This window comes from Podarcis raffonei, chromosome 5 (genome assembly GCF_027172205.1).
Source record: "Podarcis raffonei isolate rPodRaf1 chromosome 5, rPodRaf1.pri, whole genome shotgun sequence".
Taxonomy (NCBI): domain Eukaryota; kingdom Metazoa; phylum Chordata; class Lepidosauria; order Squamata; family Lacertidae; genus Podarcis; species Podarcis raffonei.
The window spans coordinates 21,718,882-21,746,668 of NC_070606.1; the positions used below are offsets into that span (position 1 = coordinate 21,718,882).

The window sequence follows — 27,787 nt, forward strand, 5'->3', positions numbered from 1 at the left end:
TACCACTTAAATGTGACAAAAACATCAAAGTGGTTTACAAAATTGGGATCCTAAATCATATTAATTTCATTTTTTTAAAACTCAGTCAGAGCAAAGGACAGTGAATGGAGAGCACAAATATTTCAAAAACAGCTGGCTAATGCTATAAGGATTGCCTGTACTTCTAACATATCTTTTTCTTTTTTCCTAACATAGCAAAACAGTCAAATAATCAAGGGAAACTTATTTTTTGAGGGAATCTTGTAAAAAAATGGTTGGGGAGAATTAATACTGAAAGGGAAAATTATTTCTGAGCATCTGGCTCGGAAAGGCATTATTTGTGGGGTAGGTGTGTTAGAGGAGAATCTGGCAGAGAAATTAAACTGTGAAAGGGAAGCTGTTTTCTGTATGTTTGGGTGATAATTGTGTTTGACCACTGCAGCAAAAGTACACCAAATTCATCTTAGTCCGATAGCAGCAATCCAGATACTTCTGAAAACAAGCAGCGCAGCGCAGGAAGGTATGCCAGATACTACAAATGTATTTCAATTCTTAATGTGTTGGCTTGCTCTGCAAAATCCTAGCAATCTCTCTCTCAGGTGTGGGGAATCTGTGGGACACCAGAGGTTGCTGGATTCCAATTCCAGTATGGCCAGTGATTCGGAATTGGAGTGTAAGAACATATCGGGGGTGTCACAGAGTTCCCACCACTGATGTAATATTTCTGTTTGAAAACAACAACTGATATTGTGATGCCACTTGTGTTACCCACTTATGAAAGACCAGTAGTACACAATCCCTACTCTCTGCCACCTTCACTTAGCCTTATCATTCTGCATACAATTCTGATTTTAATCTGAATTGATATGCTCCCTTTTAATTGCAGGGAAGAAGCAATCAAGGGCTGAAAACTAAACATTGATCATTCATAGCACGAAACTGGCACTTATAGCATATTCTGCCTGATTTGCCATTAACTTGCTGCAGTGGTCTGCTTTTTCTGCAACTGTTGGCCTGTGAATGGCCATTGAGTTGTTCAGTTCTGCACTTTGCTGGCCAGACAAGCCATTGATAAAAAGGGACGTTGTGGTTTTGAATTGCAGACAGACCAATCAATCAGGGGACAAAGGATGAAGGCAAGTTATTAAAATTCAAACTGCATCTCAGCTTCCTGTAGAATTTTTAAAATTATTATTACAGCTAACTTCATCAGCAGTCAGAATAGACATGAACTTGCCGGCAACTGACATTTAAAAACTTCTTTTTGTGATTTACTTCTTATTTTTCTGTGTCATTATCTTTGCCTGAACAATGGGCCAATATGTGTGACAGTCCCTTGTCCCTTCATACTTTGTTGAAATAAAGTTTAAAATAAATTAAAATTCATTAGATTTTTGCAAAGCATCAGAGCAGATTTTTGGCAACACAATGTTTTTAAATTGCACAACTTTGGGGAAATCTAATATAGACTTGTATAAAAAGTATGTGTGCTTGACCAATGATCAGGGGCAGATATATTATCTGGTTGCCACTAGCCTCCTAAAGTGGGAAATGGCTGTGCTGTGCTGGATAAAAGACATTAAATGTGTTTTTTGGAGTCTGTTTCTCCATAGACCCACAGCTGAGGTCAATGCAGAGCAGAAATTTTCCATCCCCTGGAGCAGCTTGCCATGAACTTGATTATATGACCATATAATGGTGTATCAGATGTATCTGTAGGTGTTGGATTAATATGCAAATACTGGAAGATTATGTTATACCTCTTTCGGTCCTATTTGCAGAGCTGGCTGCTTGCTCATTTTACAGTGTTTTTTTTAAGTCGTTTTATTTTAACGGTTCACAGTTTAGAGGTGGGGAAACCATAAAGGCTATTCCACCTCCCTTTTACAAGCCGAGGCCAGAAAAACACAGCAGAATATTAGAAATACAAATGACAAAGGCAGGAATGAAATTAAAAGCCTGTGATGGCCTGGGATTCAGACTCAGAGGCTGAACCTGTGGAATCCCAGCCTGCACAGGAGTCCCCACCTCCAGAACCAGCTGAGCCGGGGCCGGGGCCTGAGCCTGAAGGGTCCTCACCTGTGCTGGATCCTCAGCTGCAGGCACCAGCTGAGTCTGCTCTAGCCCCAGAGGTGACGGAGGACCCATTGCCTGCAGGTGCTCCACTCTCAGCCCCATCAGGGGAAGAGGAGGTTGCCTCTGGGTCTGGTAACCCTCCGCCTCTCCTGAGCTGCAGAGGCTCAGGGCAGAGAGGCGGAGGGAACTAAGTTCCTGCAGGAGGAGTGCTCGCCTCCAGGCCAGGAGAGGCGAGTCACCTGTGGACCAGGGCCGCCCTACGCCTTGGGGCAGATAAAAGCCAGTCAGCCCCAGTCCCAGGTTGCGGGAGCAATGTTGTTGCTAGCCTGTCCTTGCCTGCACCCTGTCCTGCTCTTCTGCCAGAGTTCCTGACCCCACCCGACTCCCTGCCTTGGACCCAGCTACAGCTTTGACAGACAGCCTCCATACCGCACCATCGACCTTGGACTGGACTTGGACCTCGCCTCTTAGTTAGCCCCTGGGACTAGCACAAAGCCAGTCTTCCCATCACACTCTCAGGGTGCTCATGATTCTGGGTGGAGAGGCAGCAGACGGAGAGGCTTCTCTTAGGAAAGGCAGCTACTGACGGATCCAGATTTGGGGGCTGGACAAAGTGCCTGGTGACTTTACAGGGTGACAGGTGACAGTGGTAGTTTGGGCATATGAAGTAGCGCTGAAAGGAAAGTTGGGTGACTAGCAAGCAAAAGAGGGAGCCAGCATTTTCATCTCTCCTCATTGCTCTCAATGTAGTGTCACAGTGGATTAATGGTGAATTTAAGAGCGGTTTTCAGGCTCCATTCCAGACAATGCTGGGGTTCCTCAGAAGCCAATGAAAAAGGTCAGCAATGGCAGGGTGAGACATTAGGGCATAGGTGCCAACTTCCTGGTGCCCTGGGTGCCCAAGCACCCACAAAATTCTTCATGAAGGGACTGGACACCTGCAAATTTCAGTGTCATACACGCTGTAGGGCACCCACGGTCACAGGGCCAAGTTGACACTCCTGCATTAATGTCCTCAGTCCTCATCTGACATGCTCAGTACTATACCACAGTGGTCTGTACAAGCTGCATATTCATAGGTTCCACATAGATATATTTGGCTGAATGGACAAAGGCTGGGAATAGGGTCCATCACCATGATAACAAACCTCTCCTCCATGTATCCTGCTCATCATCTAGATAAGGCTTGGCTCTTACATCAAGAACCACATTTCCTCATGGTCAACCAGGGGCCTGTGGTGAGTGGGGCCAGAGGTGAAAGGGGACAGGGCAATGGGTACGACTCCTATATTTGCATGGTAGGTTATATATTCCAGCCAAGCACAAGCCTCTGTAAGTCCAGTTACATTTTCCATACAGACAAGCAAGAGGCATCATCACTGTTCAGTAACACATTTCAGCCACAGAGAAACACCCAGGGAAGCTTGTGGAGCAGGGCTGGCATGGAAAGTGGGCAAGAGAGAAGGTACAGCCTAGGGAGAGTCCCAAGACCTGATGCTCCCCACCTGTATTCCCCTGTATTGGAAGAGGAATAAACAAAGCACTTAGCTTCCTATAAACACAGCCTACTCTAAGCAGTCAAAATGGCGGTCTTACCAAGTTTCACTGGGGAGCTTCCAAACTGAATGCAGAAATGCAAAGGCCTCACTCTTCCATGTTCTGCATAGGTGGGCTAGGAGAGAGGTGCAAAGACAGGTTGAGGGCTGAGGCACAAAACTGGCTGCATCCATTGGATTTGGCGAAGGAGAGGCTCCAGGTGGAAAGAGGACTGCAGCCAACTTTCCATGGACTTAGTGGTTGGTGAGTTTCAATGGTCGCTATTTTTGCTTAGTGCATATATTCCTTTATGATGATGCCCCACCTTGATTGATGCAGAACAAAAAGCATACTTTCAAATTCCTGCCTTCAGCAGCAGGAAGCTGATTATCTTCCAAAACTGTTGTAACAAAAGGAAGGCAATGACTGCTAAACTGAGCAATTGCTTTTCACTGGACCCTTAAGAAATCTTTGACATCCACCTCCTTATGCCATAATGAGTGTGTTAGTCTTTAAGGTACCAGAATATTATTTTTCAGAAAAAAAAAAGACTAACAAAGTTGCCCTTATGGAACTTATTTGGAGATTATCAGGGAAAGAAACCAATAGGAGAGTTACAGTACTTAAAAGTTGCTAGCTTTTACCATATTTATGTATTTATTACATTAATATCCAGCCTTTCTTTCCATCATAGCACTCAAGGGAGCATACGCTGAGTTTCCCAGACCAGTCCCAGACCTGCTTAGCTTTAGCAAGATGGCTGCATGTGGTTTTTACCCCAGCTGATGAGAAAATATTTTACTATTTCGCAACAGTACATATACTGGTTGGTCATTGATTGACAAGAGAACAGTTTAAACTGCAGTTACAATTATACCAAGGCTGCAACCCTGTGTAAGCCCTGTTGAACTCAGATTTATTTTCTAGGTAAACATGAATAGCAGATGTGGGGAACCTTATTTTTCTTCCGGAGGGAAAGGTGGGTAGAGGGCAGCTTGCCTTCCAGAAGTGCCGTCCAACACCTCCATTCCACTTGGTCTCCCCAGGAAAGGCAGGATCATGTGCTGAACCCTTCAGGTTGCATTCTACTGTTGCATAGGATGCTGCTGCATGTATATTTTTTTATTGTACTCCTAGCCAAACTGACCACGCCAAACTTCAAATCTCACATGAAAGCATATGCCGTCTTGTGAAATCTTAAAAAGTATCTTTGCAGTCAAAACCAAGTACAAATTCTCACTCCATTGTGTATATTCAGTTGAAACAGAATATGTTTTCTGTTAATATATAGGAACCCTCAAACCATGCATCGTTTATTCTACCTAATGTGCTTCTTTCAAATTCAAATAACGCAGAAGCATTTGTTGGAAGCACCCAAGTGTGCTTTCCTTGTCCTCATATATAAAAGTGCAAATGTTAACCATGAATTTTTAAAAGGTCACTCCAGTTGGTCAATCAGTATAAATTGGATGTAGCTTGTGGGCAGAAATGAATCTAGTCAAGCACTTAGGTCTATGGTTTCCTTGTCTCTTCCATGAGCTCTTCTTAGGCTGTGCTGTTCATCTTCCTGCTTAAAGGTCCAGTTCGTAGGAATATGGGAAGCTACCTTATACTGAGTCATTGCTCCGTTTAGCTCAGCATTGCCTTTCCAGATCTTCAGACAGGACTCTCTCCCAGCCTTCCTTCGAGATGCTGGGGACTGAACTGGGGACACAGTAGATGCCCTGCCATTAAGCTATGGCCCTTCCCCAATAGATCCTATGGCACCACTGGGACTTGTTAGGAGGCCCTTATTCCCCCCGCAGAGCTACAATTCTCAGAGTGGTTTAACAATCACCCCTCATTCAGGGGAGCTCTGGGAACTGTAGCTCTGTGAGCAGAATCAGGCTATCCTAACAACTCTGCACAACTCGGTTGTGCAAATGAGCCACAAGGGGCAGGCTTGTATACTTGCTCCCACAGGTGAGCATTTTGCTTTCATTCTACATTTCAGTCAATGTTGAACTCTCCTCTGTACCCAGCAATGCCAGGAGCAGACTGGTAAAACCACTGGGCTTGAACAGAGAGCTGGGGGGGGGGAGTGTAACATGTGCCTGAAACCAACACCTTTTTAAAACATTTATCATCTTGTATCATGTTAAAAATCTACGCTTGTCTGTGCTCACCAATCCCTACTTCCAGCAGAATAATAACAGTACAAAATTGATGGTCCTTAGAGCAAAAGTTATTCTTTCTGTCCTGGATTCCCCTTCACTTTCCCCCCATGTCCATTTATCAATCATGGAACTTTTTTATTTTTATTTTTTGTCAGTATAGATCTTGTCCTCTGTAAACTGTCTGTTTGTGTAATGGATGGATTGGTTCCTGCTTTGCTTCATTCAGATGGAGGGCAAGTTCAGATGCCATATGCCTCGGAGAGAAAGCAAGGCAGAACCAGAGAGGACAGAGGAGGGCTTTAGAGGACCTCTGGCTGCTCTTTTCAGTTTTATTGTTAGATCCATCCATGGGTGACAGTTGTATGTGGTGAGGGTGAATTTAAAAACAACACTACCCTAATTTTGTTTTAGCATAATGGAGAATGAAAAGAAAACATTAATGAAGTGCATGTGTGTTTTGCTACAACAGGCCAAGGCTACTGCTGTCACAAAAATGGCACAATTACATAAGATTTAAATCCTGCTGAGATAGATTCATACCTCAAACTTCACACAGGAATTGGGGAACATTTTCTGTTAATGTTGGCTGATCCAGTCCCTTTGGTTGGCCACGGTTGCACGTTCCACAGTCGCACTTGGTCATTTGATAATTGGTTTTCAAATAGCCCTTTAAATAAACATCAGGAACTCACTGGTAACATAAGACCAGGCCTTCCCACTGATTCCCTGGGACCAACTGACCAGTTTGGATCTCTTCTTTCAATAACAGTCTGTCGTTGCCCTGACAACGCTTGGGCCCAGAACTCTGGTTTGCCACTCCAGGTGAAGCTGCTGATGCAGTGAAACAGAGTGTATTAATATGCTCACGATGTCAGTCATTTTCCCCAAATGACTGAACAATTTAGGCATTTTATTAAACCAGTGAGTGAAATAATGATTTTGTGAAGTGATTTAATTTCCGTCATTTCATCAAAAGTATTGGTTTCACAAGGTTACTTTCACAGGGAAGGGCAAAATCCATTCCTCAGTTGTGTGGCCTGCCCCACACCCACCGTGCACAATGTCCCAAACACCCTTCAGCCCCACCCTCTTTTCCAATGCAAGACATCGATCCCCATGCAGATCCCTGCTTGGGGGTGTGTGATGCCCTACTCTTCCCACCCAAACTTCATCTGTTGAGCATACATTAATGCTGCTTACAATATAAAACTTGAATATAAAATTGTAAGACATGCATTGCAACATTTTTAAATACAAATTTGAAATATGTGAGTAGCCCTCCCCACCAGGGTTTGGGTTGTGGAGATGGCTAATATTTACATGTACCCTTGAACCTATCTAAACAATCTTGCAGCATTGCTAGTGCAGGCTGAGGATGCCTGTAACACAGGTTTTAGTCGTGCCAGGAAGTTTCCTTGACTTTTTAAGATAATGTCATGTTGACACACTGGATCAAATCCTTCCAAGGTGGTTTTATGTGATATGGTATGCTGACATTACCCATGCTCCCTTAACTGAGAGCAACTTGTGGGTGTGCAATAGGTTTCCGGCCACATAATCTTCTGAGCAAACATAATGCTCCTTCTGCAGGTTAATCTGGGTTTTTTATATATATAAAAGCAGCACAAATGTCAGTGAATCTGAATAAATTACCTGTCGAAGGAAAGAGCCACCACTTCTCAGTTTTATTAATGTTCTTTTAGCACAGAGGCTTTGAACTTTAACAGATATATTGCAAAGCTCAAAGTCCTAACTGCAAACTTGTACAAAATGCAAAAAAGACATTAAAATAATTCCTAATTAAGAAAATCAACCTGCCCAGTTTGTGTTTTACAAAAGGGAAGAAGAAGAAGAAGAAGAAGAAGAAGAAGAAGAAGAAGAAGAAGAAGAAGAAGAAGAAGAAATTTTAATCCCCTAATGATCTTTATGTGGGCCTGGGGCCCTTGATGCCAGCCAGATGTCAAGCGTGGTTGTACATCTTCTGAGACAGTGTAGGTGGATTCTTTAACCTTCTGGAAATGATCAATGGAAAGCTGGTGTAACATAATGGCTAAGTTTGAACTGTGAGCCAGGCAGTCCTTGGGTAAAATTTCTCCTGACATGTCCTGTAGCAGACCTTTGTTGTTGTTGTTGTTTAGTCATTTAGTCGTGTCCGACTCTTCGTGACCCCATGGACCAGAGAACGCCAGGCACCTCTGTCCTCCACTGCCTCCCGCAGTTTGGTCAAAGTAGCAGACCTTACCCTCCATTAAAGTGGTAGAATTTTATCACTTTTGTTTGTTTGTTTGTGGAGAAATTTTCTACATTAGACCACTGGGTCCCACCAAAGGGGTCAGGATTCCACCCCACATTCATTCAGTGGTCCTGATTCTGTGTTTTTAAATTTAGCACATGGAGTTTTCTGCATCGCTCATATCTCCATGCCAAGGAAATAGCAAACCCACTTTGCCCTGTTTAACTTCTGTTTCTGTTAAAAGTGCAGGGCCAATAAAATGAAGGGAAAGTCAAAATGGGTCGTGCTGCATTCCTGGTGTGGTGTGTCCTCTGAATATAATATAATATAATATAATATAATATAATATAATATAATAATATAAGTGTGTGTAGATACAGCAATGCATACTGATTTCTCAAGACCTTATTTTGTGCAATGTTTTAATAGTCTGGGAAATTGTCTTGATTACATTACAGTTCAGATGCTGGGGAGAAATGATGAATTCACTCTCCCTATACATTCAGATCACCTTTGGAAGCCCCCATCTGGGAACCTTCACCATTTGAGGTGAGCAAGGGCAACACAAGAAGAGATTCTTATTAGGGGTGGTAACCCTCTTGCAGAATGTTCTCCCCAGGAAGATTTCCGTACCTTTTAACCTTTCTATTAGACAAACCCCATTTAATTCTCCCAGGCCTTTTAATTAACTCTTTTTAATCCTTGATGGAATAAAATTTTAATTGAGGCTCTTTTTAATCTCTGTGTATTTTAAATCTTTTGTTAGTGTTAATACTGCTGATCTTTCTTTATTGATTGCATTGGAGGGGGTCGAGGTTTGTAAACCTGCTGGGATGTGTATGTGTTGGAGGCCAGATAAAAATCCACACATGTGTGTTGTAAAACAAGGGTTTTTTTTGTCCGCTTGGGTATTTATGCCATCTACAACATTTTGTGCTGAGAACAGGAGGAAGCAGGAGTGTGTGGTTTGTTTTTCCACGCACTACTAAGTTTGTACAATCACAAATGTGATTCCCCTGTTCAAAGGTAATTTCTCTCCTCCTTGTAAAAGCTGAGTGAAGGAGGCAAATTAAGACCTGCAAGGCAAGCTACAGTGCACCTAATGCTTTATTGTGACACAATTGTTTGTTTTGTTGCTTTTGAGTTGAAGATGTAGGGCATAGACTCTTTCCTGCCCCCACCAACTAGCTGAATCCATCAGTGGAGGTATTTTCCTATTCCTTCCAGCTGCCTGGCCTGCTCTATGCCTTTAACAGCTTTTTGATGGGAGGAAATCAGCAGGTGAAGCTCCACAGCTTGGAAATAAACATTAACACCTCCTGATGTCTGCCAAAGAGACAGCTACAGTGCTTTGTAGAAAGTTGGCAGCTGTAGCTGCCACTGACTCTTCCCAAATCCAATCAGATGCCATTAGTGAGGAACAGGAGGAGTAATAAAATCACAGCAATGTGACCATTGCCTTTTACTTTAGTCAAACTCACAACCTAGGCTGACTGGTTTACATATATTGAGCATTATTGGGCCGTTGACCGAAGATTCTACTCTGTATAGATTAGAAAAGATTTGACTCTACAGATTTGCATAGATTCTATTCTCAGGTGATAGAAGCAGTTGGTTTTTAAACAGACTGTAGGTTGAGAGAATTCACTGCTCCTGGACAGCCTGGCTGTATGTGCTGTGGGAGAAGTTTCTAGGTAAGGAAAACAGCATTTTTCTTTTGACAAAAAGAGGAGCTATTTCTTGTTTTTCTTTTTGGTGTGTTTAGGTGGTGGATGGTGGAAGTACAGCCAGCAGGAAGCAGACTTCTGAAAATAACCTTGAAAAGTTGGGATAAGGGCTGCCTGTTCTCCTGGGCAAACATGATGAATAATAGTTTCATATGAAAATTCCTCTTGATGGAGAATCGTTGGCAGGTAAATTGGTTTCAATTGAGTAGGCTTCCCAAAATAATTCCCACAATGTACTGCATCAATGCTGAGGATCATATGATGCTATTTTTAAAAATTGTATTTCATGAAACATAGCACAAAGAAGAGTGGATATGGTTATATGTCCCATGTTTGCAAGGTCAAGGAAACCAATGGGCATCTTATGATAACTGCTACTCAAATGAAGTCCTGGTAGTCTCTCCCTCCATATGCTCCACATACACAGAAACATGCCATATGCCAGCACAGTGCCAGGATCTGTCGGATCCCAAAGCCTAAGGTGGATGGGATCTTCTCAGAAGAGGAAGCAGTCCCAGTGCTTGCTCTAGCCCCCAGTCTCTCTAGCCCCCAGTCCCAGTGCTTGCTGGGATTATGATTTTGCATCCCTTAGCAGATATTTTGGAATAGTCATTGCAGAAGAACACATCACCCTTGGGCTCAGCTGGATCTGCTTTCTACAGCTGCATATGAAAGGTTCAAATAAAGCATAAACCCCGATATCTATAATCTCTTTCTCAACTTTCAGTGACTATTGGGTATTTCAATAATGGGGACCAGTGAGGCTCTGAGTCTACTACATTTCCATATGTGGAAAAATATGTTTGGCTTTGAGGTTGGGAAAGAGGAGAACAGAAGGGGCCTAAAACAGAACGAAACATTCAAATTAGAAATGTTATCTCGATGCTGTCCTCTGAGAACTAACTAAAACCTCTCTTTCTGTATTGGTTTTAGTTACTATATCTGGAAATATGCCACTCCCTTTCATTATATTAAAACAGGCCTGATATAACCTCTCTCTTCCCCTCCCCAGCCCCTCTTTATATATGCTCAGACCCCACCCCCACCACCAGTTTTTGAGGAAGCCTTGCCTGAAAAGCTGACAACTCACAGAGAGACCTATTATAGCTTTAATTACTTGAAGTCAACGCACAGGAGAGGAAGATGTCGTCATTTTAAGACTTTGCATGTCTAAGTGCATTGCCAGGAAGAAGTAGAAGAAATGGAACGAAAAAGCTGCAATGATGATTTATACGTCTTGGCTTAAACTCAGGTAAAAAGACACAACCCAAACTCCATTGATATCCAGCATCTGTTCACGGGAATTCTTTTGTTTCGGATCCAAGTCTGACTTCTTGTATTATCATACTGACTGGTACAGTGCTACAGAAACACAGAAGGTAGATACAGTAGTGATGCTCACAGCACAGCAATTGTTTCCATGCTGCAAGGTTGTATTGCTGCAGTCTAGGGAAAGAAATAAGAGACAGCTACACCATAGATAATACGCGCAGCTTGACTAAACAATTGGGATAATTATAGTACCAAAACATTAACCTTCCAGTACTTTTTTTGTTGGCTTTATTCATTTCTACCTGGGTCTACTCTGGTAGCCAAGTATCAATAGATGGAATGATATTAGGGCTTTCTCAATATTTTGCAATATTTATGCTTGCAGAATAGAACCCTTTTTGGGAGCAGGGACCTACACATTTTATGAAACCAATAAGTACAGAGGGACCTTGGGTTACATACGCTTCAGGTTACATACGCTCCAGGTTACATACGCTTCAGGTTACAGACTCCGCTAACCCAGAAATAGTGCTTCAGGTTAAGAACTTTGCTTCAGGATGAGAACAGAAATAGGGCTCCGGCGGCGCAGTGGCAGCAGGAGGCCCCATTAGCTAAAGTGGTGCTTCAGGTTAAGAAAAGTTTCAGGTTAAGAACAGACCTCTGGAACGAATTAAGTACTTAACCTGAGGTACCATGGTACAGTTAATAGATCTAGCATAAGGTTCAGCTGCCCCACTTAATTATTCTGATGTATCCCTGGCAATTTATTATCATCATTTTTTTGGGGGGGGTGCTTTTCAAAAATTATGTAGGCATGAGTTTCTGGTCTTCAGTTTTTAGCCTCTTCCCCTGATCTAGCCAAGGATGGGGAACTCCCAGCTACTATCAGCCTTAGCTAGCATGGTTCAAGGTGATGGAAATTCTAATAGCATCTGAAGGGCCAGAGGATCCCCAATCCTGGTATAAGCTGAGAGCTCATATGCTGTAGCTCTTGAGGTTTTTTCTTAACTGTTGATGCCCTGTTGTAGGACTGTTATGTTTTGCTGGTTTGTCTTTGACTGAAATGCATGCTCTTTGCTTATAAAGCAAGCCACGATGGGCTATGGCAGAGCAAAAACCAAGGCAGCTTTCAGCAAAATATAGGGGTGGTGGTGGATGACATTAAGGCAGTAGAATTGGGGAAATTTCCTTATTTTTGTCTGCAATATGCAGTAGTGTGTTAGCTTGGTGTATATTGCACCAAAGCATTTTATACAATATTTTATCCAAAGTGGTATGTACAATTCCCCAGTTTCAAATGATTTGATGGCAGTTCCACAGTAGTGGTACATTTATTTACAGGTGTATATATCCCTGATAAGATGGCTTCTTGAGTGATTGGGTCTCATGTTTTTGCTGAGAGTTGCAGATGTGTACAGTATAAGTTAGGGAAATATTATCAGTGGACCTGTGTGCTGTTTCGCAGATGAGAATAGGGGGTGCAAACCATTTTGCTGGGGCATGAGTGAGAGAGCGTCAGCTGTGTTGCCATACCATCAATCAATGGTTTTAATTACTTACATGATTGAATAATAAAAATCCTCACTGCTGAATTGATTTCTTGGTCTGGCAAATGCCTGCTTTATGCTGAAGCAATTTTTCACCCAAGCCAAATACTGTGTTATCAAACTGCAGGGACTGTTTTCATATAAAGACTCAGAAAGGGAGGGAAAATGGGCAATGAGAACTCTGCACCAAACTGATGTGGAAATGGGCTGAGGAGTAAGCCCAATACAGACAGTCCCTGACCAAATACAGAGTTTTAACAGCACAGAAGCATCAAAACTGGAAGATTTTCCACATGCCTAGCAGACAGCAAGTGAGTCTGAAAACATCCAGAACTTGCTGAGATGCCTCACAAAGCATGACTAGTGGTGTCATCACAATGAGCATGTGACAATGTTGGCAGGTTTGGAGGAAGTCCATTTATGCAGGGCACAGCTATTATGTCTAGAGGGACATGGCTAATATATCTGCATGTACAGAGATCAGTTTATCTGCTATTGGCCAATTGACCCAGATGGGAGCCTGTCTTATTTATAAATATTACTATTTATACATATTATTGTGTGCCATACTCTCCAACATTCCTCAGATAAAAATAGGGTCATTCTATTCTGCATCAGTGCCCCCGGCCCTCCACCCATATATATATGCACACTGCTGCGGAAAATATGGGAAAAGAGCAGGGTTGGCTGAGCTGCCCCAACAACTGTTAGCAAGAGGAGTATGTAACAATGCCATACAGGCAATTGTCTTGGTTATATGCTGAAGCCTTAGATGATATACGTTAAACTGTGAGGCTTGCTTCAGCCTGTTGGAATGTGAATAGATGCTAGGTGAGGGTATATTTATTAGACACTATCCTTCCTTCCTTCCTTCCTTCCTTCCTTCCTTCCTTCCTTCCTTCCTTCCTCTTGTTTGTGAGTTCAGCAGTGCCATCCCTTTGCAGCTTAAAAAGTAAGCTTAGATAGGCTAGTCTTAGCCTTTTAGTTTAAGTAATCAAAAAAGTTTTAAGGACGCGGGTGGCACTGTGGGTTAAACCACAGAGCCTAGGGCTTGCCAAACAGAAGGTCGGTGGTTCGAATCCCCGCGACGGGGTGACCTCCTGTTGCTTGGTCCCTGCTCCTGCCAACCTAGCAGTTCGAAAGCATGTCAAAGTGCAAGTAGATAAATACCAGTAGGTACTGTTCCGTGTGCTGCTCTGGTTTGCCAGAAGCAGCTTAGTCATGCTGGCCACATGACCCGGAAGCTGTACGCCGGCTCCCTCGGCCAGTAAAACGAGATGAACGTCGCAACCCCAGAGTCGGCCACAACCGGACCTAATGGTCAGGGGTCCCTTTGCCTTTATGTAATCAAAAAAGTTTTAAGGCAGGCTGAATTATCTTGGTATTTCCCCCTTTTTGCCCCATTAAAACAATAATCACAGTCTTGTAAAATATAAAAATAACATTTATTCACTCAGAATACTTGTTGAAGAGTAACAGACACAGCAGCTTTGTTCAGGCAGGCTTAAAATGGTAATTCAGTTATAAAGACATACTTAAGTCTAGCTTAAAATGCAATCTGAGCATTTAGCTCAGACTCAGTAGATATTCTCACATTTCTGGCTTGGTGGAAAGTGACGAAAAAGAGGCAGAGGTTGTGCCCAGGGAAGTAGGAGAATATATAGATAATCATGGGATTATCTAGCACATGGGTAGGCAAACTAAGGCCTGGGGGCCAGATCCGGCCCAATGGCCTTCTAAATCTGGCCCACGGACGGTCCAGGAATCAGCATGTTTTTACATGAGTAGAATGTGTCCTTTTATTTAAAATGCATCTCTGGGTTATTTGTGGGGCATAGGAATTCGTTCATTTTTTCTTCTTCAAAATATAGTCCGGCTCCCCACAAGGTCTGAGGGACAGTGGACCAGCCCCCTGCTGAAAAAGTTTGCTGACCCCTTATCTAGCAAAACATGAATTGTTGGCTTGACTAAATATCTGACACTGCCTACCTTGGGCATCAGAAGAGGCACCTGTGCTGGATGTTTTCAAGGCGGCACTTCTGCATAAGCATAATAGTTTCTATGGTCTGCAGCTATTACTGGCGGAGGGCATCTGTGTTCCTGCACAAGCTACGCCCCCTTAGGCTGCTCCTGCTGCCGCAATCACTGTAGTTGGATGCATTAAGCAGTACTGGCTGGCAGAGTGCAGGAGTACAGCGGCAGCAGCTGGCGCCCCTCCCCTCCCTACGGGTCCTCCTCCACAATCTGCCCTTCCCCACATCCTTTCACCACTTGCGGAATTCTGGACTGTGTATAATGTAGTGAGAAGCCATGGTGCTTTAAGGGTTTTAGTGATGGTCCTAGCATGTTGGGGGCAGTTGGCGATTATGGTGTCTGTGTACACACATATAGGAATGTTATTGTCTAAATCCAACACAAAGTTATGCTTACTTAAACCCATTTCTTTCAATGGGCTTTAATGAAGTGTAGGTCTGTTTTGGATTTGGGTCTGTTATCTTCAAAAAAAGAACCACACAAATAAGGCCTTGCTAGTCATCTTCTTCTTTTCCTCTTAAGACTAAGATATGACCTGGTTGCAGACAAGTATTCTCTCTTTGTTTTTAATCATCAGAGCACCATATATTTTAACAGGTGCCTTTTAGCATGGCTGTGGATTTTTAAAAGGCAGTCTAATCTTTTATTGATTAAGTTTTTGAAACATATGGTGAAGAATGTAAATCAGCTTCAAGAAATAATAGAACCCATTGCGTGTTAACTTACAGGTTAGTCCCCTATAAGTCCTCAGTCTGATATTTTTATACAAATTCCTATAGTATCAAAATTAAATTTTATTCCAGAAGATGTTATCTTTCCTTTATGAACTTTATGTTCGTGGACATAAATAATATTAATGTTAGCTCTGTTCCTCATGGATTTTACCCATTAGTTAGACTGAATTCCTATTTCTGTAAAGGGGAAAAAACGCACCCATTTCATGTACAGTCATACCTCGGGTTGAAGTAGCTTTGGGATAAGTATTTTCGGGTTGCGCGCTGTGGCGACCCAGAAGTAACGGAGTGTGTTACTTCCGGGTTTTGCTGCTTGTGCATTTGCAGATGGTCAAAATGACGTCACACGCATGCGCAGAAGTGGCGAATCGCGGCACGCACAGATGTGCAGATGCAGGTTGCTTTCGCTTCTGGATGCGAATGGGGCTCCGGAACAGATCCCGTTCACATCCAGAGATACCACTCTATATGCAATCATCACTTAATTTCTTCACACTTCATTGCTCTGTGCATTGGTCACAATTCAACACCAAACTGGAGCTCTTTGGAATTGTTGGCATGACGAAAGCTAACTGAACTGGATTGTGACCCACATCACTGAGAGCTTAGGTCATGACTAATTTGTGGCCTAAATTCAGCTGACTTAGTCTGGTTCCAACCCTTCAGTGTGTGAACTACTGTAACTGAAAAGAACTAGATCTAAACTGCCGTCAGTGGATATGAGATCCAGTGTGGTGTAACGGTTAGAGTACTGGACTAGGACCTGGGAGACCAGGGTTTGAATCTCCACTCAGCCATGAAGCTCACTGGGTGACCTTGGGCCAGTCGCCATCTCTTAGCCTAACGTACCTTACAGAATTGTTTTACAATATGTAACATAAATTTCATTTCTATAGATTATTGATTAGATATGTCATATTATTATCCATAGTTGCTAATGACCTACTATATTCTGTTTAAACTTGTTTCAGATATCAATGTATTTGTCAAAACAAAATCTACCTATACAGTGGTACCTTGGTTGTTGAACGGCTTGGCTCCCGAACACTGCAAACCCGGAAGTAAGTTTGCAACCCGGTTTGCAAACTTTTTTGGATGCCGAATGTCCGACGCGGCTTCCACGGCTTCCGATTGAGTGCAGGAAGCTCCTGCAGCCAATCGGAAGCCACATCTTGGTTTTTGAATGGTTCCAAGAGTCGAACAGATGCCTGGAACAGATTAAGTTTGACAACCAAGGTACCACTGTATAGGCAATCTGTTCATATGTTTGCACTCATAACACCTTCTAGTTTATACTAGGATTTAAAATATATTGTTTTGAACATCTACTCCACTAACTAGCCTGCTAAGACTCTCAAGGCAGCTTACAACAATAAAAATCATGCCTAAAATATCAGTCAAGACTATAAATACTAAGTCCAATAAAAACTAGGAAATCAATAAAATAAAACAGCAATAAGGCCTTAAAACCTTTACAGTAAAAATAATATACCGTATATAGTGGTCTGCTCAGTCATAGGCTTGGCAGAACAATGTAAGTTCACCGGCTTCTTAAAAGGTTCCTAGAGTTTGGGTTTAGCACAATTACTTTAGTTGCACTTGCCCGTGCCTCTGGATGGCAGTTGTGCAGACACTGCCGATGCCAAACATGGGATGGGGCCAGAAACATACTTTGGCACACTTTCCTCTGCGGCCAACCCCTTTTCTCCCCAACAATCACTTCAGGAAGGGAGGGCTCATTTAGTGCTGCTGACATGAGTGGGGTGGATGGCAGAGAAAGCATAGTCAGAGCTCCATCCACACCTCCAGTGTTTGATTAGTTGTAGGGAACAGAAAACGAGCAAAGGCATCAAGTTCTTTGGTCTCAATTCCCTTCCCCTAGTTCTGTTCCTTGTGGATTCCCGCTCCCCAGGTTCCTTTCTAATTCCAAACTCTGATGTCCACAAACTTAAGTAGTTTTTGTTAAGGGTGCTGAGAGTTTTAAGGAGCGGGGCTGGCCGAAGACATTTTGGAACCTGAGGAGAACCACAACATTTTGTGCCCCCCCTTCCTGCCAAGAGTGAAGATCTACATCAGGAACAAGGAGGAAATAGATCTACATTGCAACAAGGGTGGGAGGTAGGCGTGCCATTGGGGAGGGGCGAGGGCCCCCCAAATTTTCCAATTTTTTTCAAATTCTGCAGCAGCCTGACATCATGTACACATGTTCAAGTTACGCTGCCCCGGCCCCCTCAACCAGTGTGTTTGGTGGGAGGACAGCAGCAGTGCTTTCAATTCACCCAGAGGCCACTGTAGAGGCAGCATTAGCAGGCCTCCTGAGGAAACAGCCGATTCATACCATGGTATGTATTCCTTGGAGACTGGATCTGCTGCCCCTATGGATCCTGCCGCCCAAGGCAGTCGCCTCACCTTGCCTCATGTGGGTGGGCTGGCCCTGGTAATGAGACGCACATTCCCCTCACAGAGCTACAAATTGCAGAGCGGCTTAATGATCCCTCATTCTTCACAGAGAACCCTGAAAATAGTAGCTCTGTGAGGGGAATGGGAGCTTCCCAACAACTCTCAGCACTCTTAGCAAAATTCGGTTCACTGGATTCTTTGGGGGAAGCCATGATTCTTTAAAGTGGTATGATACTGCTTTAAATGTACAATGCAGATGGGACCTGCCTGTAAAGACTCAAGGGCAAAATCTAATCTGGTATGCCTTGCCCTTAATTCTGTAACCCTCTAGACAGGGGTGGAGAAAGGGGTGTGCGGTGGGGGTGGGTCGCCCCGGGTGTCACCACTGAGGGGGGTGACAAAATGCCGGGTGGCACTCACTGAGGGGCCTGCAGTGTGCCTGAGCCATGCGTCTCTCCTGGGAGTGACGTGGTGGCTTAGGCGCCCGCCGGCTCCATGCTGCCCCAAAGGGTCCACCCGCCACCCCCCTCACCTGTAGGGCAGCTTACTGGGAGGAGGCAGGCAGACTCCTCAGAGGCCCCACGGAGTGCCCTGCCCTGGTTCACCCCACCCCCATGGGCAGCTGGCCCCACCCCTGGGCACAAGGCACATGCACCACCCCAATTGGCTTGCTCTGCCGCTGCCTCTAGAGAAGCAGAAGATAGGATTTCTCTCTTGTGGTTGCAGAGTTCTTTGTTTTTAGCTGTCACAGTGTACTTAGCACTGCTTGGGTGAGGCATAACTTTACATGTAACATTACCTCATGGAATCCCTAAGTTTTTTTTAAAAAATGAGCTCATTACCTAAGTGGTTTTTTAAAAAAAACAAAAAACAAAAAACAAAACACGTCACTTAAAGACATTTTAAGCCTCTACCCCACCGTTGGCACATTTTTAGTCCTCACCCCGCCATTCTTTCCATAGAGCCAAATGTATTTGTGAGTGGCTTTTCCACACCTTAACTTCTTCCCCCATACAGAAGTGCGGTGAGGAAACCTAGTCAGTTTGACCAGTACGGATGTCTCTCCTTTTTCACCTGACAGCATCGATTTCACTGAAGAGCACAGTGGTGTCAGCGCTAAAGAGAAGGAATGGTGAAGGAAATTTCATTTGTTTACTTATTCCATTTCTGTCGCACTCTTTATCAATTCATAATCCCAGGGTGGGTTTAACATGAAATATAACGGTAATAAAATACCACAAACAATAAAGCTTAGCAACAAAAACAACATTTAAAAACCTCTTGTTAAAAGAGCAGGCAAACTTGGCAGTGTGTGGGGGAACCCAAAAAAGAAACTTGTGGGATTGTATCTGAATCTATATGGGCTGGAGAAAAGGATGGTGACATTTAACGTGGGAAAAGAGCACTGTAAATAGCAGTATGTAATGTGCATTGAGTTAAAGAGGAGGAAGATTCCTTAATGATAATTAAAGGGCATATGTGACTTGGTGTAGATGTTGGAGAACGAAAAAGCATGTATTTCAAATAGCTATTAGTAGTGAGTATGAAGCATATGAGCAGAGTGTGTCTATAAAATGGTAGTTTGTGGTGCATTTATGTAATCCAAGTGATGCTTAGGGTTTGTTTTTTTAAGATTATCAAAGGATGCACATTTGAATCCCCACAAGGATTCATCATATGAGCTAGTGGTGTTTTCTGTTCACAGCTACCTCATGCAACTGTTTGGCGGTAGTAATGCTTCCTATGCAATTAGACTTCATGAGTTCTGGAGAACACAGTGACAATCCCTCTTGCTAAATCAGGTTGAATGCATGTTTCTTATGGTCATAAGCTGTGGGAGCCAAAATATTATTCTTATTCCATAAACATCTAACTGTACAGGTTTCAGGTTTATTAGTTCTGCCTCAAAAACTTAGAGACAATACAATAACAATAAAGGGATTAACATTTTAATGAGCCACAGCAAATGCTCATAAATGTAAATTATTGGCATTGGATGAACCAATGAAAATTTATTTTGGCAAGGTATTTAAGACAAAACTGAGTACATTATAGCAACATAAGGAAATTCCTCAGCATGTTGCACTGCAGTTATCATGCTGCACAGCAAAGTCTGTGATCAAAATTAGCAAGCACCCATTAACAGCTTCAGCGTTTAAAACACAGCATCATACAAGGCAACTTGTGTAATTTTTAAAAACAAAAGTACAATGATTTGATTGATCTGCACTCACAGTGCAGAAATAAATGAGTCCTCAAGTCATTTAACGAACTAGTGTGAATTTTCAAATCCTTATTCATCCATGAAGCTCATAGGCAGACCTTGGGCCAGTCACTATCTTACAGCCCAGCTTACTTCACAGTCTTTTTGTGAGAATGGGGAAGAAACATATACAAGCTATCTGAGTTCCTTGGAGGAAGAGTGAGATACAAGTGTGATTAGTTATAGAAAGCAGCCTACAGAAAAATATTAGATTTCACTCCTGGGTTTTTTTTGGGGGGGGGACACATTACATTGTTGTAGAATTAAGCAATGGGTCTTGTTCTTACAGATAAAATAAATGAGGGCTGTCATTTCACCATTTTCTGCTGATTTTAAAAATATTTCTTCACAATGCTTCAGTTCAAAGAGTATAACATTTTAAGGACAACCTGAGATGATACTCTTATGGTTCTCAACAATGTACACAAGTTAGAAGTGGGAATCCCTATCACCTCATAAAGGGTACCTCCAGATGGCCTCTTTAATGACATTTCATACTGATTTGTTTGTGCAGAGACAAGGTGACAGCTATTTAATGAGCAATCACTTGATTTATATATGGGGAGGCTAGACGACATCATAGCAAAGCAGGTTTTATTTTCCTTGAATTTCCTCATCACTTTCCTTCAAGCAAAAAGTCCCATCTTCTGGGAAAGTCATGCAATAAACCATAAATTCATAACCCAAATTTTCTGGCATATGATTGAACGCCACCCCAGAATAGCAACAGTCTGGAAGCACTTAAAGTTCTTCTGATTTACTGAGGGTGAAGAAGAGACTCCAAAGATTGTGATGAGATGACAAGGAGGGACTTTGGCTTTGCAATGTCAAAAGGATAGGCTGCTTTCAAGGAAATTGGATGGATTTCGAATGTTTCCTTGCAGTGAGTAGACACCAAAGGAATTGTGCAGGTGTTGTGGTGTAGGAGTGAGGGAAGAGGAGCAACTTGGCTGCATGGGGAATATGGTGGAGCTGGTAGCGCCAAGCCAGGTGGACGGAGACCCACAAAATATTTGCTGTCTCTCCTAAAGGGTGGAAAATAGCAGTTATTCATTTGCACATATGGAATCATTTCAGTGTATGCATACTTAAAACTGTCTGTTTACTGACAGCGAGAATTACTTTAAAATGCTCAGTTAGCCTGACTACTAAGGACATTTTGAATGAAAATAATTCTTCTCGCTAGAATGATTTCCCTTCTACTACAATACATTTCCTTTCATTGTCTTTTTTCCAAGTCTCTGCTGAAAAGATTGAACCCATCTGTTCTATTACTGTTGTCTCATCTTTCCTTAGCAAGATATTATTTATCACAAAACGAGTTACAGTGTGACAAAGAGTTTGTCAAAATTCAATGATGAATCCTAATCGATAGCGCAGCCTTCATATCTCAGAGTAGGGGGAGCAACTCTCCCCGTGACAAACACTTCAATAATGAAACATTAAAGACTATCCCCTGTTTAGATTCCCTGAGTAATTCCACCGAGTTTTCTGCAATCACCTTTTTTTTAAAAAGCACACTTTTATTCTGTTTTCTTTTTTCGTGGCTCTCAGGGCAGTGTAGATGGGGGCCCTTACTGGTCACCCCATGCAAGTACTGTGACCAGATCCAAAGCTGCTTGGCATCATGAAAGTTGCTTTGTTGTAGGACTTGCTTAAATTGTGGTCTTGAGGTATAAATTGTAGGGAAATAACTACATAACCATGAGCACAACCATGAACCCCAGATCTGCTAGGCATGAGGATTGGGTGGATATCCCCTTCACTGTTGATGTGATTTTTTTTTGTGGCGGCGTAAATGCATGTTGTGGCAAGTTTCCCACCCATTAGATCTGGCGGTGTTTTTGCTGGTGGTAGCCAAGGTTTGGCTTGGGAATGGGGTGTTCTGGAAGCAGACGCAGCCTTGGATTTGCTGGATCCAAAGCCTCTTCATTCCCCCAATGGGCCCCCGTGCTGGGTTCATCACCAACTTTAGCCTGGGGCTAGCACAGATGCTCCCCCACTCCCTCTCTCTCAACAGTGAGAAAAAGTTGAAATACAGTGGTACCTTCAGGTTACAGATGCTTCAGGTTACAGACTCTGCTCACCCAGAAATAGTACCTCGGGTGAAGAACTTTGCTTCAGGATGAGAACAGAAATTGCAGCGGGAGGCCCCATTAGCTAAAGTGGTACCTCAGGTTAATAACAGTTTCAGGTTAAGAACAGACCTCCAGAATGAATTAAGTTCCGAACCCAAGGTACCACTGTATGGGCAAGAAACACTCAAGCCATCCACCATGGTTGGTGTAAGACAGCAGAGCTTTGGGTCATCTGCCACTTCACCAGCCCACTTAGGTTTGCTTTGCACGTCATTTAAACTTCTTCTGGGGGCAACCCAAACTTGAAATAAACATTAGGCATGAGGCCTTATTAGGCTCAGTATAAACTCTGGCATGCTATTTTGCTAAATTGTATTTTCAGGCAGCAAAATGTCTTAGGCTGGCCCTGATTATGGTAGTTTAAAAAGTTTTGGGATGAAAAATTCTAGGACCTTTGTCTAGAGCTCAAGACTTGTTGGCACCTAAGGCTAACCACAAAATGGCGCCCCCTCTCCCACCAGGGAAGAAGGGGTAAATGAATAGCTACATCAGGAACAAGTGGGGGGGGGGATAAAGATATACATTGGGAAGAAGAGTGGGAGGGGACTCACAGTGCCTCCTATTGGCCAAGAGGCCACTGTAGAGGTGGAACTGGAGGGGGGCAGGGAGAGGTCTGATCACCAAGGATTGCACTGCTGCTATTGGTGCATTCATTGGTGGCTAGATCTGCTGCCTCTGTAGAGCCTGTTGCCTGAAGTGGTCTCCTGACCTTGCCTCATGGGTGAACAACCCTGCCTCAGCCCAAATGGATTGGTCCCCATGCCTTTGAAAAGCCTTTTCATTCGTTTCATTCAATTGTTCTTTAGTTTTAGATGACACCCATATTGATTCATTTATGGGTTGATATTCTTAAAAAAAAATATGATTCAAGAACAAGATCAATTAAGAGTAAAACATTTCTACGCAAACCATTGATTTGAGGCATATTTTGCCTGCGTGTTGTCTTTCCAACATTATTACCCTGATAGAGATTCATTAGTTTCTACCTTTCCTGCTCTGTTAATTTCCAGCTCTCAGACTGTCTCTACAGATTCCCAGCATGCAAAAATAAGCAAGCAAATCTTTCTTGAATGCAAAAAACTGTTTTATATGAGCACTTTCAGCATTTGTAAGGACCCTGGGCTTCCTTACCCAAGGGCACAACTTAAACGAAAGCCTTCAAGGTTAATGGTGTGAGTGGCTTTCTTAAGTTCAGTGGGATTTACTCTCAGTATCTATGCACAGGACTGCAGCCTATGTCAACGTTGAAGTAAGTCTCATGAAAGAATATAGAAATGCAGCCTAGAGCATTTGGGCCCTACTGGCATAGTGTATCCAGAAAACATTAGAGGCCATAACCTGGGGAAGGCAGGGATGTTTCTCTGTGGTGGGGCCAGACTGGGGCCTCCAAGGAAGGCAGCTAAGCAGGACTGGGAATGTAGAGAAAGTTCCTTCATGCTGTTCTCATTGTTGATTGGGATATGAAGCCAACACAGCACAGGAAGTCTGTGGGCTTTGTGGGTTATGTCACCTGCCAAACTGCAAACCAATGGGCAAAATTAGCAGCCATTGTTTGCAATAACTTTTATCTTTGTAATTTGGTGGGTGTGAGGTGTTTTTCCCCCCCTATATAACGTGATGGAAAGAAATAGAGAGAGCTCTGTTTTCTAGAAGTTAGGTGTGAGCAGAGGATGGTGAGCAAGAGTGTTTTGTAGATAGTGGGAAGTTTTCCTACATTGTAGAGACAGCGTTGATTAGAAGAGGGAATGTTTCTCGGAAAGCATCAAATAGATAGCTGGAAAGCTGATTTCATGACAGAGGTGCTGGCCTTCTACTTAACATGCTAGTTTTATTTATGAAGATAAGGTTTTTGAAAGCAGGAACATACAATCATGTGAGCTGCTACCCACATTTCTGAAGTTCTGAACTGTGGCATGGTAGGTTCTGAAATTCAGAGGTATAACCTCCGTAAGGACTAGGACCATGCCTCAGCTCAATCATTAACTCACCACCCATATTGGCCTGTAACAGTAAACCAAGAAGCTTGGCTTAAAAAACTGCATGGTGCATGAACTCATCACTTTGCTTCTCTTTTGGTGCAGGCAGGTAAAGCAGGAAGAGGATAGCTTAGCATTACATCTGAGCCTGGGGTTGTGCTTTGATTTGCCCTAATAAGCCAGGATGCATAAGCCAACAAGAATGGTTTTAGACCAGCAAGCAGTTCTGGCTTGCTTTACAAAGCCATTTTTCTTGGATTATGATTACATGTAAACACAGCCACTCAGTGGCCTTTTATGTGAGCAGCTATATTTCTTCTTCAGCCTGACCCTCCAACTGCTGATCTGTATTGCTAGTTGGTTGTTTTATTTATGAATGAAATAAAGTGAAGTATTTTGGGCACCCCACCCCAATACATTGTTATTCAATGTTATTTTTTATTATTAATTAAATTTATATACCACCTTTCATCCGAGGATCACTGTAGTAGTATAAATGAAAAATATTGTGTCCTCCCTCAGAGTTGCTGAGTTCACTGTGGGTTGTTTTTTCTTTTCTTTTTTAAGGAGACCGCGGGAAGCCATTTGTGTAAAATGCGAATACATGTAAATTCATTGCTCCATGCTGCAGTCACATTGGCTCAAATCCTTGTCACTCCATCATGGTTCCTGGAAGCAAGGCTGTCTCTTCCGGTTATGTGCACTGCACCTCCCACCAGTATAGCTTTATCCTGGATTCAAGAATGCTTCTGTGACCTACGGGGAGCTTCCATTTCCTTCTGGTGTGCTCCCTCAACCAACCAGCTATCCATTCTCTCTGAGCAGATGAGGTATGCTCTACGTTGGGAAAGTCAATGGGCCTCTTAGTGCCCATCTCTGTGTAGAGCAGAGGTTTTGACCAGATGATGACCTGCAGGCTTTTTAGTACTTTGATTATGACCTATGTTTGACTAGGACTATGATTCAGCAGTGACCTCACTGCTCAATATAGATCATTTATATTTTATGCTTCCAAAGTTTAATGTTTTTGCTACTTAGGTAAGCACTGCAGGATGGACTAATATTTTCTATTAATGGAAATGATGCTTGTTGTTGCTTTTTAAAATAAAATTGAAGGAAGCTGAAACAGGCTTGATTGATTAGGGCTATTTATGAAAGGTATGGCAGGGGAGACTTTGCCGCAGGTTAGCTACTTTGCACGGGGTTGTGGATGTGAAGGTAGGCAAATAAAGGTACATTTTCAGCATTACTTGGATGGGGAAATGCAGCAGAAATTGAAATTGCTGGGGAACAAGCCTGAGATCTTCTGAATGCAAAGCAGGCACTCTACCAGTGAGCTACAACCTTTCCCAAACTTCTGTGGTAAACAACAACTAGCCTCTCGGGATGGAGTTGTGGTTCAGGATGAGTTGTCAGTCCTATGTAGAGCCAGAAGAGAACTTGGTGGATCAATGCAGAGCCTAGTACAGTCTGTGGATATAGGCTGGAGATCCAGAAATGGAGTCAGTAACAAACTTCATTATTTCTTAGGGCAGCTTTGAGGTTTATTGGCTTTTCAGACTGCTTGAGCTCAGTTTAACTGGTCAGACAAATATATCATGGGCGGCTGTATAGTCACCTACCATGCCTCAGTTGCTCAAACAATGCAGGCATTACTACATGATGAAATTGGCTGAGAATTGACCAACCATGGGAGCCTTTGGATCTGATTAAATGGCACATAAACATGATAGACTGAAGGCCTAGAGGATATTAGCAGATACATGGCTGTGATCATTGCAGAAAATGTCTGCACTGCATTCAGATAGTCTGTGATTTAGATTTTCTGTTATTCTCCATTTGGTTTTTTAATGTGTCATGAATGAAGTCCTCATTTTCTACTGATTTTGTGGTGGGTGGGTGTTTAAGTTGTTTATTTAAAGCATTTTCACCCTGCTCTTTTCCCAAAGAGCTTGCAAAAATCTGTAAAGAGACAGTTCTTGCCTTCAGACTTGCAATGTGAAACACACAACATACATGGGTGGGAAGGAGGAAAGTAGTGCTAAAGTAATCAAAAGGCTCATAAACCCTGATCAATCAATAGGTTCACTAGGTGTTCCTTGAATAAGCGAGTCACTCTAGTCTTTAGATATTTCAAGGAGGGCAAAGTTGCCATGGGCTTGGTTGATGAAAACAGCGTAACAGAGAATTAGGGTTGGGGGCATACTATATGTTGCATACAAAGGAAGCCACAATGGCTGTTCTAAAGAAAACATAAAATCAGCTTTATGAGAGGGGGATTTTGATCAGAAATCTACCCCATTTGCTTTCCCCCATGTGGGATTCCAAACATGTGCTCACATGAGGAATTACAGAAGCAGCAAACTGCCTACAGCCATAAAGACACCTAGCACAACCTCCTTCATTTATTCCAAGCAGAGAGAAGACTTGGCCAACACAGCAAGTGAAGGAATCACTCTACAACACAGGAGCGATGGCAAAATGAAAGTGAAACCAAAAAGGAAACATTCCAAGGCATACACAGAGAAGGGAGTGATCACAACCCACAGTGTAACAAGGCACAGCAAATGCTCCATTTGTTTTTAAGCAATCAATAACTCCTGGTAGCTTGGTTTTATTGGAAGAAGAGATAGCTGCTTGGTTATGAGAAAAGACTATTCTACATTTTGTAATCACTGACTCAGGCACAGCAGCATCACCTGATATTGCTCATCTGGCACATGGTGTACCCTGTGTGCAATTCCAATGCAGCACTCGAGAACGGTTTCCACGATAGCTCTGAAAATTGGATAGACTTGTGGTCCAAAAGCAAGAGGAGCTGCTGACAAATAGTGACAGTAAAGTTACTGATGTCATCATTAGGTTTGTTTTGCATCAGCAGTCAGGCCAGCCAGAGAAGAATTTTCCAAACTTGTGATAGTCAAAACATACTTCCTCACCACAAGGCAAGTAGACTTTCTTCTTCTTCTCCTCCTCCTCCTCCTTCTTCTTCTTCTTCTTCTTCTTCTTCTTCTTCTTCTTCTTCCCCTTCGTCAGTAGATTTCAGGGTGGTGCACAGCATAAAAATACAATGTGAAAAAGTAAGAATTCCCCACGCTTTGTAAGTTTTGTATGAATCACTGTGCTTCTCATGACTCCAGATTGGAAGGAGACAAGTTCAGGGGAGGTGACTCTTGGAGACTCCCTTAAGGGAAAGAGCTGTTATGGCATATCTGAGGGTGGGGAATTATGGAATTGAACATGATGCAGACATATGGCTCAATTACCCACCTTCCAGGTTCTTGGAGTGGGGTAAGGGACCTCAGAGCATTAAATCCTGCAGAGATGCAGCTTTCGAGCTACTCTGGACCCAATAGTTCCTTATATTTATTTATCATGACAGAGACTTTGTGAATTCCTGGACTGGATACTTGCAGATATGAACATATTCTTACTGGTGTGTGCATTCATTTAGGGCTCCATAATACTGAGTGGTTTTAGTAGCTGCTCTTAGGGTTTCTCGGGAACATAAACATAACATTTGCAGAGTTTTTAAGTAATGCTTCCTGGGCAAGCAATGTATAATGTTATCTGAAACTTCCAGAAGCCGAAAAGCATTCCTATGGATTGATCTTCACCCAAGCGAGTAGAACCATTTCCCTTGCTACCAGCAGCTAAGCTGGGTTTGCTGCTGCATATGCACTCATCTCTGATGAGTGTGCCTGTATGATGTAGGT

General features: G+C 42.9%; 2 long non-coding RNA genes across 3 annotated transcripts in view; one reads left to right on the forward strand and one right to left on the reverse strand.

The window, feature by feature from the left end:
* The first annotated feature begins 2,829 nt into the window (after positions 1 to 2,829).
* Positions 2,830 to 26,984, forward strand: LOC128413782 (uncharacterized). Of its 2 annotated transcripts, XR_008330453.1 has the most exons (5): positions 3,324 to 3,855; positions 8,439 to 8,529; positions 10,720 to 10,959; positions 24,639 to 24,901; positions 26,490 to 26,984. It is a non-coding gene; the product is annotated as an uncharacterized LOC128413782 (long non-coding RNA). The 2 variants fall into 2 exon arrangements; XR_008330454.1 differs by lacking the exons at positions 24,639 to 24,901; positions 26,490 to 26,984 and adding an exon at positions 2,830 to 2,893 and having other exon boundaries at positions 3,723 to 3,855; positions 10,720 to 13,228.
* LOC128413783 (uncharacterized) overlaps positions 20,535 to 27,787 on the reverse strand; it is a 34,982-nt gene continuing 27,729 nt past the window's right edge. Inside the window, exon 3 of the long non-coding RNA XR_008330456.1 lies at positions 20,535 to 20,982. This is a non-coding gene — a long non-coding RNA (uncharacterized LOC128413783). The remainder of the gene's footprint in view (positions 20,983 to 27,787) is intronic.